The 19,888-nt window shown below is 37.2% G+C and overlaps 1 protein-coding gene across 3 annotated transcripts in view; it reads right to left on the bottom strand.

Annotated features, from left to right (window-relative positions):
• Nucleotides 1-19,888, bottom strand: part of PRKD1 (protein kinase D1) — a 355,712-nt gene that overhangs the window by 25,368 nt on the left and 310,456 nt on the right. The window lies entirely within an intron of this gene.

The raw sequence follows: 19,888 nt of genomic DNA, 5'->3' as shown, positions 1-19,888 counted from the left end.
TGAGTTCTGCTAGAGTTCTGATTCTCCTAGGACAAGTCCACTATGAGATGTACTAAGTACACGTTCCTCTTTGAGCATCTTCTTCATTGATTCTTTTATTTTTCTATTTGATATAACTGTAAACACTTAGGCGGTGTTCTGGGGAGTCTGGCTTCCTTAAATGGCTAAGCTTTGCCATATGGGTGGGAAGCAGAAGCAATGAATAGGAAAGGAGCAGAGCAACAGAAGTAGACAGAAAGGGTAGGTGTCCTCTGTGTGTGGGCAGAGGAAAAACTAGTAAGAAGAAGATGAGATAAAGGTTAAGGGAGAGTGACCTCGGGGGCCCAGGGAGGGCAGGGAGCACAGGAGTAGTGTTGGAGCTGCATAGCCTGCTGCTTTTGCTGATCTTAGGTTCTGAAAGCTGGAGAAGAGGGGAGAGTCGTAATGACTGGGGAGCCCTCCTAATTAAATTATCCGAATGATGTGATTCCTTATGTTCCTCTACCTGTATTCCTCTTTTTTCTTTTTTTTAAATGGAGTTTCACTCTTACTGCCCAGGTTGGAGTGCAATGGCAAATCTTGGCTCACCACAACTTCTGCCTGCCAGGTTCAAGCGACTCTCCTGCCTCAGCCTCCCGGGTAGCCGGGATTACAGGCATGCGCCACCACGTCTGGCTAATTTTGTATTTTTCGTAGAGATGGGGTTTCTCTATGTTGGTCAGGATAGTGTCTGACTCCTGACTTGAGGTGATCCGCCCACCTTGGCCTCCCAAAGTGCTGGGATTACAGGCATGAGCCACTGCACCTGGCCAATACATGAGTTCTTAGAGGTACTAAAGTCCTTCACTCAATTTATTCCTTTTTCCTACTCTACAACATGACCAGAGGTGCCCTGTACAGAGGGTAGAACTTTAATACCTATTTATTTCCAGAATTGGGGTATTTACAGAATGTTCTAAGTCAAAAGTAAGGGACAGATTAATGACAATGTTCATTCATTGTCAACTATTTTGTGCTGTGTTCACTGTCAGCTCTGAAGGGCTCTACAAATGTTCTCTAATAGCATCTTGATGTAAAGGATAAGGGAACATTTTGTTATTTCCCAATAATGGGCTTTGAATGTGGTTAGATATATAGATTTTTAAAAATACATATTCAGTGAAATCATCAGACTCAAGGCCAAGTATACACAACTGATAAAAAGAAGTCTTAGAAAACTTTAAATTCATTTCACTTGGTCCTTGCTCTTTTATGAGCATATTTATACTTTACAGTTTTCCCAAAGTACATATTGAATGACAGCTGAAAAATCTTCCCAGTAGCGAAGCGATTTTGCTTTATCTGAAGAGTTGATATACAACAAGTTTATTTTAACATTTATTGTATATGGTTGAGACAAGGTCATCATAGACACTTGCTTATGAACTCTATTTTTTCTTGCATTGAAACAAATGACCAAACTTGCTTTTATATTTGATAGTAACAAAAGAAAATAAAACAGAATACACAGATCATGTCTTATTTAGTTAAACTTCTTATACTGCACTGTTAAGAATATGTCATTAGCCTAAGAATACATTTGAAGACTGGAAATAAGAAAAAAGTTCTAGGTTTTATTTCTTTATTTTCATGTGTAATTATTTTTTTAATACCTCACATACAACTTTAAGATAAGTTCAACCAAGGTGGTCCCTGTGACTTTTCATGAACAGTTTTAATTTTTCATATAAAATATGAAATAGCCTTTAAATCATTTCCTCCTAATGTCCAAAGTAACAGAATTATTAATAATTTTAAAATGGCAAGAAGACTGCAACATCAACTATGGCAGAGTAGTGTGCAAAGAGATTTTTGCCCATCTTCTCAGGCTTTCCACAGAAATGCAGATAAATTTCATGGCAGAGCAAGCTACTACAGGACTCTCTGGCCATCTGTTTGTTGCATTTAAGTAATTTAATTTTCAGGAAATGAAACATTTGGCCAAGTACAGGAAAAAATAGTGTCCATTCACACATAACAGATTGATGACATATCCACGGGGTGAATATAAGTTGTTTCGAAGCCTGGGAGGAAATATCATTTGTAGATAAAGACAAAAACTCTCCTGACCCAAGTTGCCTAGAAAATGTGTATATAATCAATGGAAATTAGTCACTAGAAGCAAAGACTTTTATAAAAGTCATATCTCAAGAAAATAAATAATTGACTAATTCTAATTTTTTTGTTTATATGTAATTCTCATTTATATTTTTTGATTTGTGTTAAAGGATATTCTTTAATATTGATATCTAAGTACTAATATTTTTTAAGTCTAACATTGTTGCTTTATTGTAAATCTAGAGTTTATAATTTATTCTATATATGTAGCTTCCACCTTCTATCTTTAGGATTATTCTACTCAAACATATGAGAGGTAGGATAGAGGAGAATTAGATTCAACCTATCTTTTCAACAGGTCTTTAGGAGCAGTGCAGTCTTAATATGGGGACTTCTGACTAATTTTCTGTCAAAGAACAAACTGACTTAGTTCATAACGAGATAGAAAAACTAAATAAAGAAGTGATGACCCTAGGATCTAAATTCTAAATGGCATGCAAATCAGAAGGAAGAATATTCCATTACACAATGGAATGGGTGGGGGCATGAGGAAGAGTACTGAAGCAGTGGCCTTGTGGACTCTCATTCCTGCCAGTTTGCCAGGGTCAAGAGAAGAGCATACCTTCTTATCCATTTTCTAATTACAGTCTCTTATATTTTATGCTTCATGTCATGGTCTTAGAAATCACAATACTTTAATACCTTATTAAAGGGAAACAGACTATACTTACCTGATAGAGACTAAAAGTCATCTTGCAGAGAACAGACAATTATAAAAGTACTTGTTAAAGATGATACCCACATTGATATAGTAAGATCTCCTAAATTCCACAGTTTTATATTCAATTGTCTTTTGGGTATGTTCATTTAAATGAAAGAGGTCCAACAATGAAATCAGTGTCTCTCCACCCAAACTTACTCTTCTAGTATTTCTTCACTTGGTGAATGGTGAATCGCCTAGGTCAGCAACCTTGAGCTCATCCTAAATGCTAACTTCTCTTTCATTTCCAACAACCCACTGCTCTCTAAAACTAATAGAACCCACCTCCTTCATCTCTCACACTGACCCCTTACCTTCATCCTCACCACTGCTGCCTGGTTTGAGCCATCTCTTTTATAGGGATCCGCTACAGCATCCCAACTGATCTTGCCTTAGGTCTTGTTCTCCAACCCATTCTTCAAAAGGCTGCCACTGTGATCTTCCCAAAGGTGATTCTGATGTTACCATCTTGCTTCTAGCCCACATGTGAATCACTACCAACTTCTGGATAAGGTGCCTATTCTTAGTGAGGTATATGAAACACTTCAATATCAGCTCCTTTTTCTCTTTCTGCTGAAGTATTTCTCCACCTTCTTCTCTTCTTCACCCAAATATCCACCCTTTTTGTTGCCACCCTAAAACCATTTTTATACCAAGCCACACTCTCTCCTTTCTATGTTTTCATACATACTACCCTTCAGCCTGAACACGAACATTTGTCTGGTGTGAATATTCAGCTGTCAGGTAGCTTTCATTGACTCTCCTAGTCTGTCTTGGATGACTCTCTACTCTCACTCTTTGCTATAATCCCCTTTCGTAACACTTATCCTATCATATTTGATTATTGGTGGACCTATTTGTCTTACTTACAAGACTACAAGCTCCATAAGGGCTATAATTTATCATTTTGTATTCCCAGTCAATATAAGTCTAGTGGACTGGTACATACTAAATATTCAACACATGTTTGTTAAATTTGATTGAAAGATGAAGAGTCTCTATTTCTCCTTACTTTCCATTAAGTGAATAATATTCTTTAAGATTTCCATGGCTTTTAGATATGCTAGTACATGTTTGACATACTTAGTACATTTTGCATCAAATATGATATATGGTGACAGCCTCTCTTCAGAAAAAAACATAGTACATGGCTTTTTAGTTGAGTTCTCTTAAATCTGTTAGTAGGAAATTTCAGGATTCTGATGATAAATATGTTCATAAGTAATGACTTTTTTTTTGGAGACAGATTCTCACTCTCTTGCTCAGGCTGGAGTGCAGTGGCGCAGTCTCACTTCACCACAGCCTCCCCCTCCTGGGTTCAAGTGATTATCCTGCTTCAGTCTCCTGAGTAGCTGGGATTACAGGTGCCTGCCACCATGTGTGGTTAATTTTTGTATTTTTGGTGGAGATGGGGTTTCACCATGTTAGTTAGGCTGGTCATGAACTCCTGACCTCAAGTGATCTGCTGGCCTCGGCCTCCCAAAGTGCTGGGATTACAGCCATGAGCCACCCTGCACCTGGCCAGTAATGACTTTTTTGATAAATACTAATAATATGGATGTGACTCTGAGAGATGCCACCACTGATGAGTTGCAACGATTTCCCTAGGACCAAGGATATGATAAAGACAGTCTCTTTCACTTTCTAGGTACAACCCCCTCAAAATCTACCAGTTTTGATCAGTGTTTTTTAAGATTTCAACATCTTTGATAGGAAGAAACATGATTTTCCTACTATCTAGGAGACTGGTATTTGTTTAATATCTAGCTCTTAATAAGGAGATACTTTAGATTCAGATCATTCTCAAAAGCCACCAGGAAACAGTTATCAGCAAGAGATAAGCAAAGTAGTAGCACAGTCAGGATATTCCCTTCCCTCCATGCCAACCCTCCTTTACATTGTGAAAACCTTACTATGATTCCATCATTGTCCTGAGAATGAGAATAAAGAACTGAAAATGGGCTATTCAGATGATAATGGTCACTGTACCTCTTTTACTTCTTACTTAGAAAAGGTCTTTCAACTCCTCTTATTTTTTTATTTAACCCAGAACAGGTATGACTACAAGTAAAAGCCTGGAAACCTGGAGCTTAATTTCAGGAGCAAGTTGTCTGAAGACAGATGGCCTGAGTTTGAATTCCAGCTCTGCCTCTTCCCAGCTTCTGCCTTCAGGTGAGTTAGCTAAACTCTCTGAGGTGCTTCCAATTCTTATGTAAAATAGGATGATGATAATGTGTCAACTCATAACACAGTCAGGTCTTATTAGTTAATGTAACAAAATACTCGGAATTGTGCCTGGCACATAGTAAGGTTTAGTTATTATTACTGGGTAAATATTATGGCATTTAAAAATGATTTGGGCCCAATGTCCCTCTTTAGTTTGATAACTGAAAGTTTACAGTAAGCCACAGAGAAGAAAACTTCCTCTAGCCTTTCACCCAACGGAGGCTGTATCAGATTAAGTATGAACCGCCACAGACTCACACCTTCTAGTTAGTCAATCCCCGTCTTTCCCCTTACTGTGTGTGTGTTTTTTTAAACAACAAATTTATTATCTCACAGTTCTGTAGGTCAGAAGTCTGGTGAGCTCAGCTGTTTTGTCTGGTCTGGGTTTCATAGACAGAAATCAAGTTGTTGGCAAGCTGCTCTCTTATCTGGAGGCTCTGAGGGAGAACCGCTTCCAAGCTCACTCAGGTTGTTGACAGAATCTAGTTATTTGGGCTGCAGGGGTGAGGTCCCTGTTTCCTTGCTGGCTGTGAGCCAAGTGTCTGTCTCAGCTCCTTGAAGCTGCCTGAATTCCTCATGATGTTGCTCCCCACATCTAACCAGCTACTGTGTGTGGAGTCCTTCACACACTTTGAATCTTTGTGACTACCACATCTCTTCTGCCTCCAGTGGGAGAAGGTGCTCTGCTTTTAGGGGCTGATGTGATTAGATTGATCACACCTGAATAATCCAAATGACTCTTCCCATTATAAGGTCTGCAACTTTAATTATACCTATAAAGTTCCTTTTGCCACCTAAGGTAACATATTTATTGGTGCCAGAGATTCGGGTGCAGACATCTTTGGCGGTGCGGGGGTGGGTGGGGGAGCATTCTGCCTACCACACCATACAAAGTCTCCATGATTTGGTCTGCCTAACACATTCCTCAATTCTAGGGCAGGAGTCTTTGTCCTTTGGAACTGAGGGAAAGAGTTCACAAACAACTGTAATAAGATTTATTTATTAGTTGTATTATTTATAGATGAACATGTTCAAATATACTCAAAAGTAAAGTGAACACTATAAAGACATCCATGTATCTGCCAATCTGGATGCATCCATTTGGCCAATCTGGATGCATCTACTTTTTCACACCTTGCTTTTTTTCTTTTGATGTATCTTCAGACGGAAGACAACATCTTTATTTGTGAAGACGTATAAGGCTTCATATTTTATTGGAAATTGTAATCATTTGAAATAATACAAATTAAAGAACAAAAGGATACCAGTAAAACAAAACAAAAAGAATACTCATACTTAATCCTCATTTAGTGAAAGAAAAATAAACTTTCAGGTATTAAAATCTTGCCCAACTTACATATTACCATTATAGTTCATTAATATTTTATACTAACATAAAAATCTTTTATTTTATTCTTATGCAGTTATGTAAGGGAAAGATGAATGAAAGGGAATGGGAAAAGTAGGCTGCTTTTGCTCAGATAATTAAAAAAATGAAGCCCAAATTATACATTTTTCTCAAGGACGGTTACTTTTCTCCCTTTTTTCTTGTTGCTAACCCTAAGGTATTTTCAGGATACTATATAACTTACTTATGAAGATGTTTTACTATAATAACATAATTATTTCCCATCATGGGGTACCTTGCTGTGTTTTCAGAGCTCAGTGATGGCAGGGGTGCTTCTATTCTGAGGTCAATTAAGGGAAAGGCTGTGTGTTGTATCACATGGAAGTTCTCCTGGTCTAAAGTGAGAACAGAGGTCATTTGGTTATTGCCTATGAACATGTCCCCATTTCATCTTTGGCTGGCAAAAAGTTTACAATTAAAACAGGATTATTCTTCATTAATCATCTTTTCGGGGGTAGCATGTTTTGAGAAATTTCATCTACAGTATTTTAGAAATTCACATTGATATTAACTTAGAACAAATTATGTTAATACATACTATCAGAGGAATAAATGCACATGACATGACTTCAACAAGACCAAATAGAACAATATACCCTCTTGTGAACAGGTGTCACTGGTTGACTGTTATATCAATGAGGTCATGATCAAATTTAACTCACTGGACTCTGAGAATTCAGAAATTCTCACATCATTCCTATTAAGAACGGTTTGCTCAAACCATCCATTGGAACTAGAGTATAATTCTACTTTTGTTGTGCCACTAATTAGCAGAGATTTATCCTGGTTTAATATAGTTCAAAATTTTGTAGAAAAATATAGTAAGTTGAAGCATCTCCATTAACTGTTAATGACAACAGATATATTGTGCCCTCATATCTAGAAAGGGAGTCAACTTTGAGGTGGCTAGCTTATAATGCACAAAGTATGATTACAATGTTTTCATCCTAAATTAGTTGTAGTATTGTGCATTCTATTAAGTAAAATTGGCCCCAAGTGCTGGGGAGAGGTGAGGACCAATTCAATGTTTGCATAGCAAAATAAATCACTTGAGGACTAATCTATTTGTGTGTGTGTGTGCATATATATATATATATGTATATATATATATATATATATACACATTTTTTTTTTAAATTTTTTGAGACAGAGTCTTGCTCTGTCAGCCAGGTTGGAGTTTAGTGTTGTGATCTCCACTCACTGCAACCTCCGCCTCCTAGACTCAAGGAATTCTCCCACTTCAGCCTCCCAAGTAGTTGGGACTACAAGCGAGCACCGCCACACCCAGGTTTTTTTTTTTTTTTTTTGTATTTTTAGTAGAGACGGGGTTTCACTATGTTACCCAGGCTGGTCTCGAACTCCTGGCTTCAAGTGATCCATCTGCCTCAGCCTCCCAAAGTGCTGAAATTATAGGCATAAGCCACCATGCCCGGCCAACATCCATGTATATTCAAAAACCTATCCACACACCTCACAGTCATTCTTCATTTCATACATTCTAGAAATGATTCAATCTAGATTTAGATCCAGGATTGCTGCAGACACATGATAAATATAATGAGTCCTCTCTTTTCCCTATAAAAGGAGAAGTAGCTAAATGTAGAGGGGTGAGAGGAGTATGCAGAAAGCAACACTTATAAATACTCTTTCATCATCTTTCATTTTTTCTAGCCTTTTTTGACTTTTCCACATAGAAATAGTATAAAAATATTTGACATTTTCTACCCATCACCAGGCATCCTTCAGAAAAGATGAATGGAAAATTTTAAAAACAAAACCAATCAAGAAAATGAGAAAAAAGCCACAGACTGGGAGCAAATATTTGAAAAAGACACAAATGTCTTTGTGATATAGAACTATTATCTAAAATATACAAAGAACTACTAAAACACAACAAGAAAACAAGCAGCCAGATTAAAAAATGGGCCAAAAACCTTAACAGACCCCCTCACCAAAGAAGCTATATGGAAAATAAGTACATGAAAAGTTGCTCAATATTAGATGTCATTAGGGAAATGCAAAATAAAATACCAGTAAGATACTATTACACACCTATTAGAATTGCCAAAATCTGAAACTCCAACAAGGCCCAATGCTGGCAAGGATGTGGAGTAACAAGAACTTTAATTCATTGCTGGTGGGAATATAAAATGGTACAGCAACTTTGGGAGACAATTTAGTAGTTTCCTACAAAACCAAACATATACTTAATATACTATCATACTTCTGGGTATTTACCCAAAGAAGTTTAAAACTTACGTTCACACAGAAACCTGCAGAGATATTTGTAACAGCTTTATTCATAATTGCCAAAACTTGGAAGCAACCAAGATGTCTTTCAGTAGGTGAATGAACAAACTGTGGTACATCCAGGGAATATTATTGAGTGCTAAAAGGAACTGAACTCTCGAACCATGAAAAAATACGGGGGAAACATAAATGTATATTACTAAGTGAAAGAAAGCAACCCGAAAAGGCCACATACTATGTGATTCCAGCTATGTGACATTCTGGAAAGACAAAAAGAGAAAACTATGCTGACAATAGAAAGATCAGTGGCTGACAGGGGTTGGGCTAAAGGATGGTTGAATATGTGAAGCACAGACGATTTTTAAGGCAAGGAAAATACTGTGTATGATACTATATGATGGATATATGTAATTATACGTTTGTCCAAACCCATGGAATGTTCAACATCAAGAGTAAACCATGATGTAAACTATGGACTTGAGGTAATTATGATGTGTTAAGGTGGGTTCATCCACTGTAACAAAGGTACCACTGTGGTGGGGGAGATTCATAGGAGGAGAAGGGGGGAAGGTATACATGTGTGGGGGCAAGGTGTATATGGGAAATCACTGTATCCTCCTCTTAATTTTGCTGTGACATTAAAATTTCTCTAAAAAAAAAGTCTTTTAAAAATACCTCTTTAAATAAAAGAAACAATAAAATCCCAGTGAAATCTAGATGCTCTAAGCCCGTCATCTGGGCTCATACACTGAGGAATCATTGGTATTAATGCCTGTATATGCTTGAATTCGATACTGTAATTTTCGGGGTAGGGGGAATGAGAACTCAAGAAAGATTCACACAGCAAGGATCTTGTATGCATGCATCCCAGTTCCCACCTTCTAACTCCCAACCAAGGTCAAAAGAGTGTAATGTTGGAAAATCAGAAAAAAAAAAAAAAAAAAAAAAAAAAAAAAAAAGCCACAAAAACAGAAAATTAATGACTAACCAATTCATTTCTAAAAATTTGGTGTTAATAAACATTCCATTCTTCAAGTATGACCCCCTTCCCTTCATACCATTATTGGGTTTGTGTTTAGGAGACAGAGAATATTAAAAGTGTGAATTATTACCAAAAAATAAAAACCACTGGAATCTACATGAAGCTGTTTAATTGTTTACAAAAATTGAAAAATGGAGCAAATATTTGGATTTTTCTTCTACTTGGCATGAAATGTCTGGAAATGAAGACACCTATGGAAAACTTTTTATTTCCTGTTAATCTACCTGGCTGGAAACAGTAACACAAAAATCCAATCTAGGCTTGGCATTAGATTTTAAGTGTAATTTTTGACAAATCCTATTACTGTAGTATAGCTTCTACATTTAGATGTCAGCACACCAAAAAGCATAACATTCCATGATGTGTTAAATAATGTGTGCAGACACATAATCCTTTAGATGTATTATATACCAGATAATGGTAACTAAAGTGAGCATGTAGGGTCTACTGGACAAGGTTAGATGACAGAATAGTATGTGCAAAAAGTCAAACGGTAATACCTTACAACTGTATAAGCTTCTGTGGCAAAATGAGTTTAACTAACATATTCTTAAAGTTAAACAAGTTTCCAATTATGGGATTTCTCAGAATTGTTAATAAGTAAAAGGCTATATTTACTTCTAAGACACGAGTCTTACACAACATACACAACATTTTCCAAATTTTCTTGATGAAAAAATGTGTTTTCACCCCTTCTGTGAAGGAGCTCAAAAGACTAGTGTTCTTTGAAAAGTATACTGGGAAATAATGATTTTTAAAATGTTTTATATAGGATTTAATTTAGTCCCCAAAAACTCCTATGAAGGAAATAGACCAAGTCAGCATGATTTCTAATGCACAGTTAAGGAAACCAAGGTTGAAAGAGATTTACTAAAAAACGGAAAATTTTTACTTGAAACCTAGCCTTTTGACACTTAACTTTTCACTATGACTTAACTTCTAACAGAATTTCTATCTGGAAAATTTTCTAAATTAATTTTCTTTTTCTTATAATAGTTGTTTTTCTCTATTTTAGACATATATATATATATATATAACCTATACACTTTATTTTTGGAACATGCAAAAGACAGTAAGATTTCCTTAGATCTCCAAAACATGTCTTGCCTATAGAAACAGTTTCATAAAAATCCTTCATGTAATAAAATGCAAGTAAAGAAATATTTGAAGAAATATGGTACATATTAGATGAAACAACAGAAATATAAACCAACATCTCAATACACACTGAAAGAGAAAGCACCCACATTTTGTACATTTTCCTCTAGAGAAATAATTGATTTCTTTGAGATTTAAAAAGAAGTCTCTAGTTTCCAAAAATTTTCATTTTCCCGTGCAGACTTAGCAAGATTATTCTCTGGTTTTCTGTCATAATTATCTCCTCTCTACTTACTCCTGATCATCCAGAAGATATATATTTAATCTTGTTCCATGAAGACAAGTTACTATGTTTTTCAGACAAAAAAAGAATGATGGTAAGAAATGTTTTATTCTCTTATTGCCATGCCCTGCAAATCTGTATCCCCTGGTTCCCTCAGTTGTGGCTACATATTTCATTCAACAAATATTTCCCGAGTGCCTACCAGGGGCCAGCATTATGCTAAGGCATGTTCAGCTCCATCTTCCTTAAAATTTTTTCTTGCCTTTAAACTTTCTTCTCTGTAATACATAAACCCAAAACATTGATCTGATCATAACAATTTTTTTGAAAACTTTTCAATAATTCATCATTGCCCAGGCATAATAAAATCCAACTGACTTGGTAACATATCAAAGGTTCTCCACGAACTCACACTAAGCCCATTTCCTGGTCTTATTGCAGGCTTTGTCCCACTAAAGCAGTCTCCAAACTAAGGAAGGCATACTCTTGGAGAGAAAAAGGAGTTTTTACGAGATATGTGAGCACAGAGATGGTTTTAAGAAAATCTATTTTTTTTTACATTTGTATCCCTACTATGTGGAACACGCTGGCCATTCAATAATTATACCTTGAATGAACACATGCATGAATGAATCCTAACAGTTCACACATACTCTTCTAATACAGATCTGTCTAAGAATATCCTGTGATTTGAAAATTTTCCATCTCCAAGTTTGCTTTCATGATGATTTTTCTCCAGTTTTCTAAAAGAAAGGCATGGATGTCATACATTCCAAATATTACTAGGGTGCTTTGCCATGGGGAGAAAAATACTTTCTTTCGTGGGGAGAACAATAATGGGAAAATTTGAAATACTGTGTTGGTATGAAGTGAACGACCCTAATGAATTGGAAATCAATTCTTTTGCAACTCAGTTTCTAATTCAGGCTTTCAACAGTAGTAAAGAAAGATTTAATGGATTTATAAACAGAGGGAGTATTAAAATGAACTTCTGAAGATAAATATAAATCACTGAGGTTTTTCTTTTTTTTACAACTCAGCTCCTATATTTTAAAAAAAGGAATAAAATTATTTCTGAACCCTGTCTCATTTGAGTAACAAGTAATATTCACTCACCAATTTATGAACTAAATTTAAATCAATTTCATTAAATAATGCATTTCCAGTGATATTTTAATTTTTATGTTATACAAGCATAAAGATTTACAGAATATTTATCTTGCTGAATAATATCTATATAGTTATATAAGTAATAAGTGACAAGAGTTATGATAATAAATTAATCATGGAGAATATTTTAAACATTTAAAATGTTGCCGTCATGAAATTTAAAAATACACACATGTACTTTCGTTTCTAAGACACAGTCTCTCTTTGTCGCCCAGGCTGGAGTGCAGTGGCATGATCTTGACTCACTGCAATCTCCGCCTCCAAGGTTCTCCTGCCTCAGCCTCCTGAGTAGCTGGTACTACAGGCATGTGGCACCATGCCCAACTACTTTTTTTTTTCTCGTCTTTTTAGTAGAAACAGGGTTTGCCATGTTGCCCAGGCTGGTCTTGAACTCCTGAGCTCAAGCAATCTGCCCGCCTCAGCCTCCCAAAGTGCTTGGATTACAGGCCAGAGCCACCGTACCCAGCCGATATACACATATTTTTATTGCAAAGAATTATGAAAAGTAGGGCAAGAAAAGACTTTAAAGTATAAAAACTCATTAAATTGAAATATAATTCTGTGGGGAAAGTGGAATAGGCTCAAGGAAAACAAGGAGTGTTGCAAAATGTACTGTTGTTAAAGAAAAGCCTATTCACGTATTTTAAAAAATAGTTGATAAAGGGTATCAAATGTCTATAATATTTATATTATAATGGGTACATTTAAAGGAGTGACATGACAGCTTTATTGTGAAATACCAATATTTTCCATCCACTAGGAAATTAAAACAATTTTTGACAAAATAGTTCTAGATACCAACTTAAAAATACACAAGGAGGTACAAAGTTTTCAGAATTCTTTTCGAGAGCACATGAAGAAAAATGTTTGAAGATCACTCTTATAAAATAATCCAAAGTTTTCCGCTCAGCTTTTAAAAACTGTTTATGTTGCTGAGGTGGTTGCTCGGTCTAATGACCCTTTCCACTGTTTCTCTGCCTATGAAAACCGTATGAATCTTTCTAGGTTTTGCCAATGCCAGGCTTCTCTTCGAAGCTCTCCCTGAACCTGTGGTAATCCATGACTTCTTCCACTGTGCTTCCACAGCGATTCTGACTTCTAACTACTTGTATCTGACTGCTCAAACAGAGTATCAACATTTTAAAGGGTTTTATTAATGTTTATATGGCCCGAAGGCCCAGCAAATCGCTTTGTATAAAGGAATGAAAGGCTTCACAGGTACTGTCGAATGACTTAATATTTTCATTAATTGAAGGAAGAGTTCTTGCCTTCTTAAGGAATTGGAAGAATGATAGAAAAATACACAAAGGGAGAGAATATCTTGTGGGGAAAAACATTAGGGTTACATGTTTGGCTTTAGGCTGATTGGTTTCAGGTGGGGGCAGCACAGCAAAGTGGAGATGTCCTAAGGATGGAAAGTGAGACTGAAGTGCCTGTAGAAGACTGGACTCCAGAGCTGTATTAAGGAATGGCCTAAGAGATGACAGGTGACTCTCTCAAAATGGATGACCTCGCTCTGGGAATGAGCTTCGAATGTGCGTAAATCCTTTAGATAAATGTAGGGAGAAGTTTAGGAAGATAGAGAAGTTAGCAAGGAAGGAAAAATTGGTTCTGGTAAGTACAGGGATGAAGTGAGAAGAGAGATTTAAAAAGGAAGGAGTGAGCCTTAGAAATCAAGGGTATAGCCAAAAAAAAAAAAAAAAAAAAAAAAAAAGTCATGCATTGCTGTGTATTTTCTTTAAGAAAGGTGTAGAAACCAATGACAAGAGGGGAATTTATAAACAAGAAATGAAAGAAGAGCAGAGTACAAATTTGAAGTGTGGCAGATATTTGACCATAGCTATGAGAGGCAGCCTAGACAAATCAAGACCACATTTTGTTGTTATCGTTTATGGCTTTTTTCCAAGAGACAAGGTCTCACTTTGTTGCACAGGCTGGAGTGCGGTGGTGTGATCATAGCTCATGGTAGCCTTGAATTCCCAGGCTCAAGTAACCCTCCTGCCTCAGCCACCCAAGTACTTAGGACTACAGGTGCATACTACCACACTGACTTAATTTTTTATTGAACAATACAGATTTATTATCTTACAGTCTGGGGGTTAGAAAACAAACATGGGTCTTACTGGACTAAAATCAAAGGGTTGGCAGGGCTGTCTTATTTTCTGGAGGTTCTAGAGGGGGATCTGTTTTCTTCCCTTGAATTTGAGTACTAAAAATGCTAATGTGAATATTTCACACCTTTTAAATATATTTTATTTTAGGTTCATAGTGTTTGTTATATATGTGAATTGAGTGTTGTAGGGGTTTGGTATACAGATGGTTTTATTATCCAGGTAATAAGCATTAGTATTCAATAGGTAGTTTTTCAAACCTCACCCTCTTCCCATACTCCTCCCTCAAGTAGGACCTAGTATCTACTGTTCTCTTCTTTGTGTCCACATGTACTCAGTGTTTAGTTCCCACTTATAAGTGAGAACATGCAGTGTTTTGTTTTCTGTTGCTGTGTTAGTTTGCCTAGGATAATAGCCTCCAGCTCTATCCATGTTGCTACAAAGACATGATCTCCTTTTTTATGGCTGTATAGTACTCCATGGTATATGTGTACCACATGTTCTTTATCCAGTCTACCATTTTCTGCCATTTAGGTTGATTCTGTGTCTTTCCTATTGTGAGTTGTGAGTTACCTCTAGGCTGGTCTCTAACTTCTGGCCTCAACTGATCCTCCCACTTTGAGAGGGATTATAGGTGTGAGCCACTGTTCTGTTTTTAAATGAAGACAGACTTGGATCAGAAGAGAATATAAACCAGGAAAGCAGAGGTAATTTTATGAGATAAATATAGGAGAATAATTTATGAACCATAAAATTCAGTTTTTCTACATTCTGTATTCTATATTCAGTACTTTTAAAATTCCAAAATGCTTTCATGTATTATCAATAGGAGCTCTAGTATTGTTCCTTGTATCAATAAATGAAAGTTACAATACAAGAAAAGGAGAAAAATATTAGTGAATCCATTAGAATTATATGTACATGTATTTTTCTTAACCTTCATATGCACTGTGATATTCTAAAATTAGAAAATAAAAATCAGTTTTGACTGAATAAGTCTGTTGATTTAAATTATAAAATACATAAAATATATCATACTATTGTTATTTGCTTCAGATTTTAACCTTCTAACTGACCTGATGCAGTGTCTCATGCCTGTAATCCTAGCATTTGGGGAGGCTGAGGTGGGAGGATGGCTTAAGTTCAGGAGTTCAAAGCCAGCCTGGGTAACATTGTGAGGCTCCGTCTCTACCAAAAATAAAAAAATTAGCCAAGCCTAGTGGGGCACACCTGTAGTTCCAGTTTATCAAGAGGCCGAGGTGGGAAGATTGCTTGAGACTATGTCAAGGCTGTAGTGAGCTGTGATCATGCCACTGCATTCCAGTGAGATGACAGAGTAAGACCCTTTCCTTCCAAAAAACAAAAAAAGCTTTTAAGTGCTCTAAGATATATTTGCATATCCTTATGAAGGTCAGTTTTCTGTGGTATCCTTAAAAATCATAAAACATCCTTTTATTTTTATCTTGAAATGAATAACAGAAAATTCAAAAACAATATACACGGGATGATGGAAATGTTATGAAATAAGCTTAATGTCTACAGTAATTTTTTTGTTTTGAGATGAGTCTCACTCTGTCATCCAGGCTGGGGTGTAGTGGTACAATCTCGCCTCACTGCAACCTCTGCCTCCTGGAGGGTTCAAGTTATTCTCCTATCTCAGCTTCCTGAGTAGCTGGGACTACAGGTGTGCACCACCACACCCGGCCAATTTTTGTATTTTTAGTAGAGATGGGGTTTCACCATGTTGGTCAGGCTGGTCTCAAACTCCTGACCTCAGGTGATTTGGCTGTCTTGGCCACACAGCGTGCTGGGATTACAGGCATGAGCCAGGTGCCCATTAATTAATACCCATTGAAACACAATAATAACGAAGTATTTACAGATAATGAAAATAGAGCTATTCCAAATGGTATGAGATATAAATGATATGCCATAACACTTAGACTTGCCTTAATTTCAATGATTCAAAAATATCTAATGAGTTTAGTTTTCTAATGATTAAATCAGATCTTGGAAGGCCTTCATCTAAGTTATACAGAGAAAACGAAATGGAAAAAAAAATGGAGAGCTCTACTTTTTCTCACATTCCCTATTTACACAACTTCGAAGTCTTCTACAAGCTCAGGTGCTTTTTTCACAAGAATAGAAACAAATCAAAATTTGATCTGAGGACCTAGCAGAGCTGAATGAGGAGGATTTTGCCCCACTGGCATTTCAACCCACATGGTTGCCTCTGGAGAATGAGGAGGAGGAAGCGGGAGGGCAAAACTTCTTAGGCCCTACTAGGGCACCAGCTTCCATAAGCTAGAGGACCACAAAGTAGAAGATACCAAATGCTTTTGGATATTACCTATTTATATGCAGAGGATTATAATTTTATTTCTCAAGATTAGTAAAAGAAAATCTTCCTCTGCATTCAATTGACTTCAATCATGGTACTTTTTTTTTTTTTTTTTTAACATATGAGAGTGAGTTGGAAGCCAACCCCCACTCCCATCCTCATTAATATTTTGTCTCTTCAGGTTCAAGATGGTGAGCTCTAGTTTTAATAATAATATAAAATGACACAGTGAGGGTTTCTGCAGAGGAAACACACATAATCCTTTCTAACTAACTAACCAGCCTTTTGCTACCTAGTTGGGTACTATGAATGTCACTTTATATGATAAGATGGTGTTTCTGTACAACTTTAATTAATTAATTCAACAAAAATTTATTTAGCAGCTAATGTATGCCAGGAACAATTTCTGGCAGTGGGGATACATTATTAAACAAATCAATGGTAATTGTCCCCCTGAAGTGTGTATTCTAGTGGTAGGGTCAAGGTTGAGAGTGGTGAGAGGAACTTGCAACAAATATAATAAATATAATTCTATAGCAGGTTAGAAAGTGATAACTGCTACAGAAAACAAAACAGATCAGGGTAAGAGAAGTATGGAGAAGGGGGTTTGGACTGTAATTTTAAATAGGGTGTTAGAATAGTGCTCATGTATCTGTAGAGAGTGATATGTGAGCAAGGACTCAAAATAGGTGAGCTTGAACTTCATTGTCTTAGGATACTAAATTACTATCTTTCCTGAGAGACTAATGTATCTGACAATGGTAAAAAGGAGTTCAAAAGGGTTTCTTTCTCTCTCTGTCTCTCTCTGTCTCTCTGTCTCTCTCTGTCTCTCTTTCTCTTCTTTCTTTCCCTTCCTTCCTCCCCTCCCCTCCCCTCCCCTCCCCTCCCCTCCCCTCCCCTCCCCTCCCCTCCCCTCCCCTCCCCTCCCCTCCCCTCCCCTCCCCTCCCCTCCCCTCCCCTCCCCTCCCCTCCCCTCCCCTCCCCTCCCCTCCCTTCCCTTCCCTTCCTTTCCTTTCCTTTCCTTTCCTTTCCTTTCCTTTCCTTTCCTTTCCTTTCCTTTCCTTTCCTTTCCTTTCCTTTCCTTTCCTTTCCTTTCCTTTCTTGGTTTATTTTCATTTGGGAGACATGATTAGTTTCCTATTCTTGATGAACATATTTTAAAATAATTGGCAGTTTTACAATAAAGTATGAACTACTGAATCTAGTATCTGTATATAATTAAACCAAGCCTAGACTGACCCACTGTACAGGTTATGAGATTGAAAATTCAATACATAAATATGTTGCAAATATCCAACTCAGCATAACTGAGCATAGCTGAGTGATACAATTTAAAGACCCATGACAGCAAAGACCTGTGTGCCTTTGTCCGTGCTGTATCTACTGGACCTAGAACAGTGCTTGGCTCGTCATATGTACTCGATAAATACTAGTTTGATAAATAAGGCAAAGAATGGTTAGGGGCAGTGAGGTTAAGTATAAGTAACGGAAATTTTTGAGATTTCAGGCTATCAGAGATGTTTGACCTTTTCATGTGCTCTAGGAGCAGAACTGGACTTTCAACCTAACTAAACTCTTTAGAAAATCTTATTATGATGAAGATTTTCCAAATGTATATTTATTGCATCTGAGTTGTCTGCATTTAATATTTTAGAGCCGTGGTCCCCAACCTTTTTGGCAACAGGGATGGGCTTACTGGAAGACAATTTTTCCAGGGGAGCGTGGTGGCAGGAGTGGGGGAGGGTGGGCATTTAATTCTCATAATGAGTGCACAACCAGTTGATCCCTTTCTTGCACAGTTCACAATGGGGTTTGCACTCCTATGACAATCTAATGCTGCTGTTGATCTGACAGGAGGCGGAACTCAGACGGTAATGCTTTCTTGCCCACCACACACCTCCTGCTGTGTGGCCCAGTTCCTAACAGGTCACCTATAGTTACAGGTCCACGGTCCGGGGACTGGGGACTTCTGTTTTAGAAGAGGAATTGGGAGGTAGTTTATATTTCAGGTGTATTTTTCTCCTTCCTTCCTTCTATTTTTTTTTTTTCCAGGAGTCTTGCTCTGTTGCCCAGGCTGGAGTGCAATGGCACAATCTTGGCTTACTGCAACCTCCACCTCCCAGGTTCAAGTGACTCTCCTACCTCAGCCTCCCAAGTAGCTAGGACTATAGGCATCTGCCACCACACCCGGCTAATTTTGTATTTTTAGTAGAGATGGGGTTTCACCATGTTGGCCAGGCTGGTCTCAAACTCCTGACCTCCGGTGATCTGCCCGCCTCGGCCTCCCAAAGCGTTAGGATTACTGGTGTGAGCCACCGCGCCCGGCCATATTTTATTTTTCTATCTCTGGAGTCAGTTGCTGATACTGTGTTGACAGACTTGGGGAAAGCCAATTAAAAGGCCAAGACACAGAAAATTAGAACCCCAACATCTAGTCAGTTTTCTGCAATTGCAGTAAAATACAGAAAGATGTAACCATGTTAACCATGAAGCTCTCTTCTCCTATTGTATAATGAAGAATAAATATCTCCTGTACACATGCTGACTCTGGATTCCTTCCCTGCAATAGTATCTTCCTTCAGGAGACTACAGTGAGGTGGACACTGGAAGTGCAAGGGCCAGGTTAGGAAAGATGTCATTTACTAGAGTTTCAGATGTCATCTGCACCTCAATGTTGCCAGTTGCTTGTAACCGATTAACAGACACTAAGCCATGAATCCATTAATTAGTATGTTCACATCCATGGTTCTTTTCTTCCCCATGTAAGCAGACAGCATTGTGAGTTCTCTGTGCTACATTAGTTGTCTAGAGACACAAAAACATCATCCTTACAAATTCCAAGACCCAGAAAAGTCTATGTTATTTTTCTCTGTATAGCAGGCAATATTTGTGGCTGTCTCTGTGTACATGAGCTCCTTTAGGGCAGAAATCATATCTTTTTCAGCTTTTTATTATATGAAACTCAATAAATGACAGTTAAATGAAACTATAAATGAAGAAATGAAACGTTCTGTTTTGTGAAAAAAACTGTCCATTAAAACTGGGAATTAAAAATCGTGACATGCTTGCATGAGAAGTAAAAAATTATGTCAGTTAGATAAAAATAGGAACTTATCAATGATC

Source organism: Rhinopithecus roxellana, chromosome 5 (assembly GCF_007565055.1).
Source record: "Rhinopithecus roxellana isolate Shanxi Qingling chromosome 5, ASM756505v1, whole genome shotgun sequence".
NCBI lineage: Eukaryota > Metazoa > Chordata > Mammalia > Primates > Cercopithecidae > Rhinopithecus > Rhinopithecus roxellana.
This window is presented reverse-complemented; position numbering and strand designations above follow the sequence as displayed.